The sequence below is a fragment of the Cupressus sempervirens genome, chromosome 1 (genome assembly GCF_028749045.1).
Source record: "Cupressus sempervirens isolate cs-2001-9-10 chromosome 1, ASM2874904v1, whole genome shotgun sequence".
Lineage (NCBI taxonomy): Eukaryota > Viridiplantae > Streptophyta > Pinopsida > Cupressales > Cupressaceae > Cupressus > Cupressus sempervirens.
In genome coordinates, this window is record NC_143118.1 from 197,502,898 (window position 1) to 197,516,220 (window position 13,323).

Genomic DNA, 13,323 nt, shown 5'->3' on the forward strand with positions numbered 1-13,323 from the left:
AATGTATTTTAATTGGCCATAACTCAGAAGGCCTCATAGCTGGGCATGTATGAAGATATTCTGATGAATCAATAGAGGTATTTCCCTCTTCTCCTCCTTTGTTTGATGTCCACTTGTGTTTGCTTCTTTTGTGTTTACTCTTGCAGGGTGGTTTGGATAGCTGGGTGAGCCTTTGGCCTTGGTTATTCATCCTTTTCCTGTGCTAATTACTATGATTGGACCTTCATGAGGAAACACCATTTTTCCTCATGAGCTAATAGGCATGACTCAATAAATTGAGATAGATCTCTAAGTTATCTTAGTAAAGCCACATATAGACTTACCAAACAAAAAATTAGGACATGAAAGTAAGTCCCAAGTAGAGTCACTAATAATATTTTGGTTAACAACTTGTCTTCCTTAATTTCAATGACTTATACCTTGACTCTTAATGTGCCTAATAGTAAATGGAAAACAAAGTAGTTAACAATAGAATGGGTCAGTGTAGTAATCTATCAAAGACCCCTAAATTGAAAGGTGTAGCTCCCTTTAGATGCAAGATTTATAATGAATGTATATTTAGGTTTTTGGGGTATGTTGTTAAACAAAGAGAACAAGAAATAGAACTAAATTGTTTAAAACTTCAAATAATCTAGGTGACTTTTAAAAATAGCACCTAAAATGCAACCTATTCTATCTCAAACATAAAATTGAAACCTATTAAAATTTGACTGAAAAGATCATTGTTGAAGAAGGGAGATTGTTGATAAAGAATTTTTTCAATCATTTTTTTGTCACTGATGTCAAACTTGCTATTTGCTGGAATGACAATTGCTTATAAGATCCAAGTACTATCACTTAGTTGATTTATGAAGAGGATTTAATCAATAAGATGTAACAAAAGCACCTAAGGGAAAGGTTGAGTTATGATTCTATAATGAAGTACAAGGATCAATTAAGAAAATGGTAAAATGATGTATTGATAATACACTTGAAGTTATAGAGGTTGGCTATACTTAGAAACTCTAGAAGAATAAGTTGTAACAAAATTGTCTACAAAGCTTGACTAAATTCATTAGTGGGTGTCAAGCAAGTTAGTTCATGTTGAGTAGATTATTAGTAACTGCCAAGAAAATGCAAAATCTAGTGTGTGCTAAGTGAAACAAAAGGTGTTGAGCTAGACAAAATGTAATAGGCATTGAGCATAAGTAAAACTTAGTTGATGCTGAGTGAATCCATAGTAGGTGCTGAGTAACACAGTATGTGTCGAGCATCAAAAAGTCAATAGTGTCAAGTTGCTACATTATTTGAAAAGTTAAAGATTTGCTAGATATAAGTTGATAAGTTTTTTACCTTGAATTTTTTGAATTACATGGAAGATAAGAATGATGAGCTAGTGGCACAAAATTCTAGGTTAACTATTTTTAGGTGAATACAAGTGAATTCTACATGTTGTTTCTAGAAGAAACAAGATAAGGGGAAGATACATCATATCTTACCTAATCCATTCAAACCAAAAATAAGAGTAGGAAGATTAGAGCAGGAAAAGTATTCCAGAATTCTATTTAAGGAGATATAGGTCAAGAAGCAAAGGGGGTTGGAGAGAGTGTGTGGTATCAAGGAGAAGGCATCGAGAAGAATGAATAAAGTACAAAGACTCTGCTTTGATAGGTCACCATAGAGGTGATTGAATTGGTACAATGAGCATGGAGACTCAAGGAGACAAAGCTTGTAAGGAGGACAAGCTATCAGAGCTGCAAAGATTGAATGCTAGGTAAATTTGTGAACTAAATTGAGATCTAAAATCTGTAAGTTATGTTGCAAGTTATATCAAATCAAAAGCCTTTATTGTTACTCTCTAGCAATTGTATCAGTTAGGAAAAAATCCTATGGACTTAGGTTGGTTTAACAACCATTTTATAAATCCTTTAATAGGGTGACATTTCAAGTGAATGTTCTAAAGTCCTTTAGCTAGGCCCACTTCTAATAGGGTGGTTGAAATCCTTTAACCAAGTCACATTTAATAATATGTTTTGTAGCCTTTAATAGTGCAAGCCTTTCATAGGGCATCACTTAAGAAGAGTGAGAAAGGAGTAGCATGTTATTGGTGGTTTTTCCCAAATTGAATTTCCACATAAATTACTGTGTTATGTGTTGATTTTTCAAGTCTTATTTATACTTGTTGATTTATTAGTAACTTTCTAAGAAGAATGTTAGCTTGGATGCATGGTTAGTTTAAAGGGCTCACTATACTTAGTGAAAAAAATTTATCAAGACATTTGGACCTTGAATAACTAATTCACCCCCCACCCAGTTATTCTAAAGAATTTCTAATAGAGTATGAAAAAGTAAATCTACAAGTATGGAGGATTTGTAAATGGAGCTTGCATTGTATTGTGAATCTTGCATTGTGGATATGCCATTGTGTTGTGGAAATGTAAATGTGCTATGTGTGTTTGAAGATTTTCTTTGGGTTTTTTTTTCTTCTTGATTTTCTTGTTTGAATGTGAGTGTTGAATGTGTTCATGGGTGTGAAGGTTTCACTCACCCTTGGGAGGGAAGAGAAGCCTTGGGTGAAGGACATAGTTGGGCTCAACATTGTAGTTGAGAGAGTTACATCATGATGAGGAATTGTTTTTAGTCATGGAGTATGGGCTCCATTGAATTCATATACCTTTTTTTATTTTGGGAGATATAAGGGATTTTTTGTGAATAGGGAGGAGATGTTTATGCTGGCTTTGAGAGGTAAGATACAATGGAAATATGGTGTTATGTTTGGTTATGGCATCTCCTCTTTGAAGAGCCCACCTTCACCCAATGTGAGATGATCCCAATGGTGAATCATTGTGCAAGCCATGGGAGGGATTTGTTTTGTGTTTTTTTTAGTGGTCATGCAATGGCAAGTGTTGGATGTGTGTAATCCATTTGGTTCTTGTTTTCCCTGCTCGATGGGTGGCTTCATAGAGGCCTAGGTTGCGAGGTGAACCTCCATGGTTCCTTGTGTGCGTATGTTTGTTATGTGTAGGTTTTGAAAAGATGTAGCCTTTGAAGGTATTACAGTTTCACCCATGTTATGTGGAAAAGATCCAAGTGGGTAAAGATACATCAATGTCTATGACATCTTAAGGAGATTGTGATTTTGAAAGTCTCTATTGCTATTTCATTGTGATGTAAGGAGATTCTATCATTGTTTATCATTTAAAATTTGGAAGATATATATGTATGTTTTACTTGAAAGGAAATGGTCATTGAAAAAGTTGTATACATATGTTATACTTGTAAGGAAATCTTCTATGTTAAATTTGATGTGTTATGAAAGAAAATTTGTATGAGATACTGCTCCTTGTGTTATTTGCAGATGAATGGTAGATATATATATTTCTTAAATGATACGCGGAAGAATATTATCGGTAGAGTTGGTCAAATTCAAAATATCCATGTTGCATTGAAAAGTTATATACTGTGCATCTCATAGCTTGGAAGAAAATCATCATGTCTGATAATTCATTGTCTATGTATAATCATTTATTCATTTGATTTTTTTTTAAGTTCAAATAAATTTACTAAGAAGACAATACCATCCTATCAACAAATATATTCACTTAAAATTTTATGATGTAATAGAAAAACATAAAAGAAAATTAGCTTAAGACAAGTAAACACATAGATCAAATCCAAGAAAGACTTGTTGAAGGTCCACATTTTCCTCTATGGAAAATGTATGAGGATTGGCAAAATAACCTTCCACTATCATAGTCTCTTAAAATATTTAAGAGAATATTCCTAGAACAAAACAAAAATAATAATAAAAATGATGTCCTTAAGCTAAAATCATTATATATAGATCATGTGACCTTGAGGTCATCCTTTCTTGAAAACCACACACACACACACACACATATATGTATATATACATATATACATATATATATATATATGTATATATATAGATATATGTATGTATGTATATATATATGTATATATATATATATGTATATATATATACATATATATATACATATATAATATACATGTATATATATACATATATATATACATATATATATACATATATACATATATATATACATATATATACATATATATATATACAAATATATATATACATATACATATACATATATATATACATATATATACATATATATTTACATATATATACATATATATATATATACATATATATAGATATATATACATATATATATATATACATATATATATATATATATATATATATATATATAATCTAGGATTATGGAAAACTCAGGTGTCATAAGAAGACTAAACACCTAAAGCTAAATTAGGATGTACTAACAAGAAAACCCATAAAATATTAACTAAAATTTTCAAATAAATCAAAGGAGGGCTATTCAACCACTCCCCAAGCGCATAACTCTTTCCATGGGAGCCTTGGCATGTGTGTCTAGGGAGGGGGACATATCTAACATAAAGTCAGATCCCAATCCCAACACCCCCACCTTGGGCCAATGGAATGTGTTCTCCTAGGTTGCCTAGGTGCCCATATTGGAGGAGAACCAACAAAAAAGTAAATGAAAGTTTGCAAATTTTGAAATGTTACTTTTTCCCTAAGTCCATGCCTAGGAAGGAGGGAGCCTACATTTTGGCAAAGGGGAGGAGTAGATGAGTGTTCCAAGGCAAGTTAAAAACATTATAAAATAAATTGTTGTCATATTCCTTCCTTTTAGGTGCATGCATGTAATCCTTCAAACATCATTGGGAAAAGGATTTAGGTGAGCATGTGGTCCAAGTCCTAATCATTTGATTGATGAAGAGGATTTATTCAATAAGATGTAACAAAAGCACCTAAGGGAAAGGTTGAGTTATGATTTTGTAATGAACTACAAGGATCAGTTAAGACAATGGTAAAATGATGAATTGATGATACACTTGAAGATATAGAGATTGGCTACACTTAGAAACTCTAGAAGACTAAGTTGTAACAAAGTTGTCTGCAAAGCTTGATTAAATTCATTAGTGGGTGCCAAGCAAGCTAGTTCATGCTGAGCAAAATATCAGTAAGTGCCAAGAAAATGTAAAATCTAGTGTGTGCCAAGTGAAACAAAAGGTGTTGAGCAAGTTCAAGTGTCGAGATAGACAAAAATGTAATAGGTAGTAAGCATTAGAAAAACATAGTTGCCAAGTGAATCCACAATAGGTGTCAAGTAACATAGCATGTGTCAAGCTCCTACATTATTTGAAATGTCAATAGTTTCGAGCTACTACATTATTTGAAAAGTCAAAGATTCACTAGATCTAAGCTAACAAGTTCGTTACCTTGAATTTTGTGAACTAGATGGAAGATAAGAATGTTGAGTTGGTGTCATAAAATTCTAGGTTAACTATTTTTAGGAGAATATAGGTGGATTCTACATGATGTTTCTAGAAGAAACAAGATAAGGGGTAGATACATCGTATCTTACCTAATCCATTTGAACCCAAAATAAGAGTGGGAAGATTAGAGTGGGAAAAGTATTCTAGACTCCTATTTAAGGAGTTACAGTTCAAGAAGCAAAAGGGTTGGAGAGAGTGTGTGGTGTTAAGGAGAAGGCATCAAGAGGGATGAATAGATTACAAAGCTTTTTCTTTGATAGGTGACCACAAAGGTGAATACATTGGCACAATGAGCATGCAGACTCAAGGAGACAAAGCTTGAAAGGAGGACAAGTTGTCAAAGCTATAGAGACTAAAAGCTAAGCAAATTTGTGAACTGAAATTGAGATCTAAAATTTGCAAGTTATGTTTTGAGTTATATCAGATCAAAAGCCCTTATTGTTACTCTCTAGAAATTGTATCAGTTGAAGAAAAATACTATGGACTTAGGTTGGTTTAACAACCATTTTGTAAATCTTTTAATAGGGTGAAATTTCCAAGTGAATGTTCTAAAGTCCTTTAACCAAGCCCACTTCTAATAGGGTGGCTGAAATCCTTTAACCAGGTCACATTTAAAAGTGTTTTTTGTAACCTTTAGCAAGGTAGGCCTTTCATATGGGATCACTTTAGAAGACTGAGAAAGGAGTAGCATGTTACTGGTGGTTTTTCCCAAATTGGGTTTCCACGTAAATCACTGTGTCATGTGTTAATTTTTCATGTCTTATTCCTACATGTTGATTTATCAGTAACTTGCTAAGAAGAATGTTTATCTTGGATGAATGGTTAGTTTAAATGGGCTCACTATACTTAGTGAAAAAGTTTTATCAGGACATTTGGACCTTAAATAATTGATTCACCCCCCCTCTTAGTTATTCTAAAGCATTTCTAACAAAACCATCCAAGACTACCTACCAAACCATGAGAAGAGAGAGAGAGAGAGAGAGAGAGAGAGAGAGAGAGAGAGAGAGTGATTGATTTAGAAATGTCAAGATTGCTAGAATAATTGAAATGTGACAATACCCAGATTGTCCCCTTTTTAGTTACCACTTTAATTACATCCTTAGTTTCTCATACAAACTATAAAACACACATGAACTAATATGCACAAAATAATGGGATAAAGTACTGAGGAAAGTAAATCTTACAATCCATTGAGATGAAAGAAATAATACCAAGTTTATTTGCAATATTTCAATTTTCATTTACAACGCATTCATTCCAAGTACTATACAAAACTAAATGAACAAAAAAATTAAAATGTAGACTTAGAGTCACACACAGTAGTCCCAGCTATAGGGGTTCACCCACAAAATAATTTTCCAATCTCATTAATTTCACAAAAAGTTACATATAAAGACCTCTCAAAAAGAGCCAGTTACATTTGATGATTACATTGTAGAGAATCTCTAAACATAGGAAGCTAAAAATAGGACTTGACTGGTCATCATCTATTATAGAGTTAAAGCCTACTACCAAAAATGATTAGAAAAGAGAACTTGGGAAATGAATTGAGAAAGAGACAGGTGTCTAAGAGGATATCAGAGCATCAAACTTTCTTAGGGGTCACAACCTTATCTCTATATGCTTTCATTGCATCTATTAATTTATCTAGTTCATCAACACCTAGGATTATGATGTTATTAGCTCAAATAATCTAGCAGTCATGCATCTCTATCAGCTCTTCCACTCTAATGATCTTTGATTTGGGCTTTTGTGATGCTCTTCTTAGGATGGAATCTACTACTAAAAGCTCCTACTAGATCTTTGACACCTAGAAGTTAACTATTGGGCATTCATTTTGCACGAGGTCAACAACAAGAATCCATTGCTTAATTCCTCTCTTGAAAAGAAAATCTTTTTAAGAATCCACTCCAAGGTTTAGTATTTGTCTTGCAATGTACCAAAATCTGCTCAGTAGAAGACAAATGTGAGTGTTCACAAGGAGGCCTTTGCTGGTACTAAAAACTCTTTTACCTTAGAATTGAAGTAAATATGTTCACTGTCTCAAAATATCACACCAAAAGAACAATATTTTTGTAGTTTTTGTTTTTCAATGCATGCAACTACCAATGCAACTAAAATGTGATCCTATTCTAAAAAGGGGTTAGCAAAGAAAATAACATGAAATCAAATGACTTGAAATTGAAATTCTTAATGGAAATAAGCTATAGAACACAACACACTACGAGTTAAACCTTCGAATAAATTGGTAGGAAACTAATGAAAATAGGAGCAGTGCTTCCTAGAATCCACTGATGTAATCGTCAGTGAGAATCTTTAACAAGTCGAATAATGTTTCACTCTTCATCAAATCGCAAGGCCATGAAAAGTGTGCTCGTGCAAGACAAAAAGCTGTGTAGACACAATTGAGTGATCTCTTCTCAAGCTCGTTATATCAATAAAATTCATATATTTGTAGCAAACACCATAACTAAAAGATCACACAACCAGAAACAACACAATAAACGTTTGGCTCAATCAAAATCTCATGAATAAAATCCACAAAACAATGACACATTTAGGCAAGAATAACTACTCTCCAAATTCTAGCACCAAAAGCATAATTTTATTGCATAATAATGGTGGCCCTTTGTTACATTTTACAATGGGGTATTTATAAAATCGTCTCCTCAATTTGTGTTGAGAGTCAAAGATATCTTGATGCAATAAAATGCTTTTAAAACATTAAAACAAACTAAATATATACAAACTAACAATCTAACTGGTGCTTAGAGGGACTCCATCCACATTTTATTCATTAACTGGATGCATGAGCCCTTTACATGTCAAAGAAAACAATAAAAGCATGAGAGAGAAAGTAGGAGGAAGCCATGAGTAGAAGTGGAACTGCATGGAGGTGCCAAAAATAGAAGCTAGCCCTTCACTCAGCATGTATTAGAGTTAACTCGCCATAAAAACATGTCCCCAATGCATGGAAAGTGCTATTTTTGGAATTGGTAGTCAACTGTCAGTGCACCTTTGAATTGCAGACCTACAAACCTCGACTGGGTCAAAATCTAAAAATTTTACTAAGTGTCAAAATTGAAATTCTAGCATCTGGGTTTTGTTCATCTTCATCCTAAAACTATGTTTGGATGTTTGCCCTTGAATTTCTCTATCATCTCAATAATCTTAGCAGCATTTGGAAGATCCAAAGCCTCATACTTGTCCTTGACTTTCTATCTGTAGTTATCCACCTCAATTCAAGTCTCTACAAATTCTCCGAGTTTGGTGTCCAACTCTAACAGTGCTTCCTCTATCTTGAAGGCTTGTCTGATGTCTTCATCACTGGATGCTTCCTCCAAAGTCTTCCTAAAATTTTACATGACTACCTCAATTGGCAATAGCTTCTCTCATTCTTCATCTTCAAAAATATCTAAGCATGCATCACTATACAACTTTTTTGCTTCCAAAATTCACTCTTAGGCTTGGTCCTTGAGCCTATGTATCTCATCATGCAATGTTTCCATCACTTTATTTCCATCTGCAATCTTTTCTACCCAATCATCTATCATGTGTAACTCTTCTCCGGTATATACACCAATCAGAATGCAGTATATTTCCCTTTTATGGCTTGTAGAGTTTGTAAATCCTTGCTCCATGCCCATACCTCATCTATGATACTAAAGTCCTACCTCAAAATTGCCACAATCTTATCAGTATTCTCTTGTGTAGCATGCGACAACTTCAAACTTTTTGTGATTATAGTGACACCCTTATCCTCAAGGCTATCCTGCCAATCTTGACAAGCTCTCAAAAATGGACTGAGCCATACACCTTCCCCTTCTATAAGAATGGTATTCAAAGTCTCCTTAGAGAATTCAGAATCAAGAGGACCAATAACTTCAGCTAGATATCACTTTAAGATCTCAAATTTCCTTTGAACTATTCTGATTTCAATTTCATCTTATTCCATGTGGTTAAGAACCTCCTTGACTCCCATAGTCATCATCTATCGAGATGTATCCCGTGCAGGCTTTCCTATCATAATATATTTCACTTCATAGTCTTTAAGACTAACAACTTTTGCATATGTACCTTCAGGAGGGTGAGCTACTTGTGAAAATAAGTCTTGGTTCCATGTAGTAGTGACAAACACAAATGGTGTTGCATCATGTAATGGAGACTCAAGTTTGTTCAAAATCTTTGGAATATCACAAATATCATCCTCTGAAGCACAGAATTGATGCTTGGTACTTCTCATTATTTCCTTCCAAAACCATCTTGGGATATGTATTTCTATAGCTTTGGCTCTAGATGATGAAGGGATGTGTTCAACTACCTCCTTCCCTTTATCACTCTTGCTCGAAGTCTCCTATTGTGAGGACTCTTCTTCTATAGGCTCGATTTCTATAGATCCTATAGTTTGATCCTCAACTTCTTGAGAAGGTTGTCAAACACATTCTACTATGTGTACCTCTTTTGATGGCTCATCAGTAACCCTTGGTTCTGGTTGCTCTTGTAATGATGGTTCCTTTTGAACATGTTCTTCTTCTTAACTTAGAGGTGGAGGAGTTAGTGAACCCTTATCTACCATCATGACCTAAGGTGGAGATGGAGAAGTGAGATGAGGACCTTATATCTCGAGTGGCATCTATGTCCAATCTTGCTATTGAAGTTCACCTGTAGGGGTATCTTTGATCTTATCTCCAACTAACTTCATACCCATAGGCATGAAATCAAAATTTAGGATGGAGAGAACATCATCACCTTGCTCCCTTTTCTCATTCACTCATCATTGTACTTTATCTTCCAAAAAAGAGAGTTCTACCATTTTTGCTTGGGTGGGTGGTGGGGTATTTGTGGCACTCTTCCTTCTTTCCAATTCTGTGGCTTTTACCAACTGAGTTCTCCTTTCTAGAGGCACTTGTTCCTCCTCCTCATTTGATTTTGTTTCCCCCTCATCTAATTCTTCCTCTGAAATAGTCTTAGGAATAGATGGGTTAGGCACTAATCTTTTACAAACTCTTTGCCTCTTGTTCATTCTAACCTTGATCCTCTTTTGTTTCAATGGAACCATAGGAGAAGTGGGCTATTCATGCACTAAAGTAATAGAGGTCTCTAGAATTTCTCCCTCTTCTTGTTGACTTAACAAAATAGGAGGCAATGGAAATTCAACCTGGATATGAGAAGCTCCACCATCCTGGGGCTCTTGGGGACTTGATTCCTATTGCTAGAAAGGGACATATTCTTCAACATGCTCCATCTAAAACCTCTAATGAGAGGCTCTTTTCCTCTTTCCCTTCCTCTCTAAAGGGTGATAGTATCCCACTCGACGATCAAGCTGGTAGATATTTTAGGCCTGATAGGAGACTAGAGTGCAAAGATAAAAACTGTGACTTTCCTTCTCTTACCCCTTTCTAAGCGAGCATGTGCATGGAAGATCACTGTATTTGGAATTGGATCAAGTGGAAAGGGTTTCTTGATCTAGCTCTTTGTCATTCTAATGACATGTCTCACTCAATGATTAATATCATCTCCTTCCTCTCTATCAGCTTCTGCATTTAGAATGGGTCTCTCACCAACTTTATCTATATTGAATAGAGGATCTAGTAGTTCTTTTGATTTCGAAAGCCTTATCTCATCAAGGATGGTCAAATGGAGAGCCTTCTCTACTAGATAAAAAGTCATCCTACAATAGTCTCTGATGTAAACATCGTAGTCATTTGTGGCATTCATCCAATGATCTTCAATGGCGTCCTCATGATAGAACTCCTTTCCTGCCAAGTTTTCCACTTTACCAACATTGTCAAAGAATAATTGAGGAGAGTTATACTCTTCAAGAGAGTAATTCTCCCATTCCCAGTCGAAAGTTAGGATATCCTACTTTCTCTTCAGCTGATATGATCCTAATTCAAAAGGTCAATCCCAACAAGGACTCCATTGTCTTTTGATCCTCTTATAAGTTGACTCAATTTGCTGAGATATTTCCATTAGCACCAACTTATCACTTGGGTACCTTGGGAGTTTCTTTGGATTGATAGATGCACCACCTACCTAAATATATGTAAATGTCTAAAACTAGATGAAATTTTCTCTAAGAGCTGTGATTTGTGCCTTAGCTTCCTCAAGTAATCTCTTCCCATAGTCTCCTTCTATGAATCGAATGATGGTGAAGATGAAGGCATCATTTACAATCCTATAATCTTTGCTCTATGACCAAAGCTTCTTCTTCACCAACTGATAATAGACTCTATATGGCCATGCATTAGGGTCCTGCATACTACCTTTCTTATATAAACTAGAATAGCTCATTGCCTTCACTGCCAATAGGTAGACCACATAAGAAGTCATATAGAACTTCTTATTATTCTTTATTATCCTCAACTGTTCACACAAGTTCTCACTTAGCATGGTGTCCTAATCCAGTGGTATCTTCACATGCTTGATAGTATCAATAAAGTTGACCATAAATGGAGCAAGATGGCCTACTGCAGGTAAGCCCATGACTCTACTTAGGAGAATGATCGAGTATTTGATGTCATCCTTCATGTATACCCATGTCATATCCACTTTGTTGATTGTCTTTCCCCGAGGTGGCTTCTCAATGAAGTATAAAGAATGTATGATGTCGATAGCCTCCTAGTGGTGATCTTTAAACCATCTCTCAGCTGCTTCATAAGAGAGTTGGATGAACTGATTGACTCTAGGAAGATGCAAGACTCGATCAATTTTATTAGGTCACAAATCTAAAACCACTTCCTCAGTAACGCTCTTGACTACCCTGTCATCAGGAACAAAGTGTCGAGAAAGGGTCATGATCAACTCAGCTGACTGCACTGTCCTTGGATGTGACATTGCATTCACTAATTCAGATCGAATTAATGCGGACCTTAGGGATGACCTCTCTATTAGACTATTGCAAACTCTCAAGAATTCTCCCAAGTCTGTGTGTCCTAGGTCTATGTCTTTGATCTTAGCGTAGTCATTGTGTAATCTTGATTTTGGGGTCATGCCTTGAAATTTGTAAGCAACTAGTTTTGCAACTGATCCAGATGTAGACGCCATCTGATTGTGTTATCTATGGATCACGAGAAAAAAAAATGATCAGTCACTAGATAGAAAAAAACACCGGTGGAGAAAAAAAAAAGTCGCCTTTTAGGACTTATTCATTAATTTAAATTTAAAAAAAAAAATTTATTTTTTTAATTTTTAATTTATATATATATATATATATATATATATATTTGTTTTTTCTTTTTTCTTTTTTCTCTTATTTATATGTTTTTTTAATTTTTAAAAGAATTTTCAAGAAAAAAAATGAAAAGCATGATCATGCAGGTGCAACCAGTGCTACTAGGGCACAAGCATAAGCGTCATGCCAAGGCTCCAAAGGGGCCACGTGGGCACCACACCTAGTGCCATGCATAGCACTGTGAAGGTGCAATGTAGGCAACAATCACCCTTACCTATACAATAGGCTGCAATATTTGTTTTATTATAGTGACCTCTTACTCTAAGTGTATTGGGTTACTTGTTGTCTCTTGGTTTCATCTATGTTCCCCTTATAAGGCCATATGCACCTCCTTTAATCTTCCCTTTTTGGTCTATAGGTCTAGGTATGAAACCTTCTTTTCTTGTACTCTTGTAATGGCCATTATTTCATCTTCAAACTTTGTCATTTCTAACATGTTCACTACTTTCTCTTTTGGGTACTCAACATCTTCATAGTTTTTGGGCCCACACTAATACCACATATGATTCTTCCATTATTTTGGTTTTGGAATTCATGGGTGAAGTATCCCCATTCATTAAACCTCCTACATTTTATCGTTTAACAACCTTTCACATCATACTCAGTGTGACTTTGTGGTGTATTGTTATTTTTGTTATTTTTTTTCCCACGTCTATTATTTCTATAGTCACTTGGGTAGGAATTGGAAGTTATGTTTCTTGGTGATATGGTAGGTGGGGTGGTATGCTTTGTCG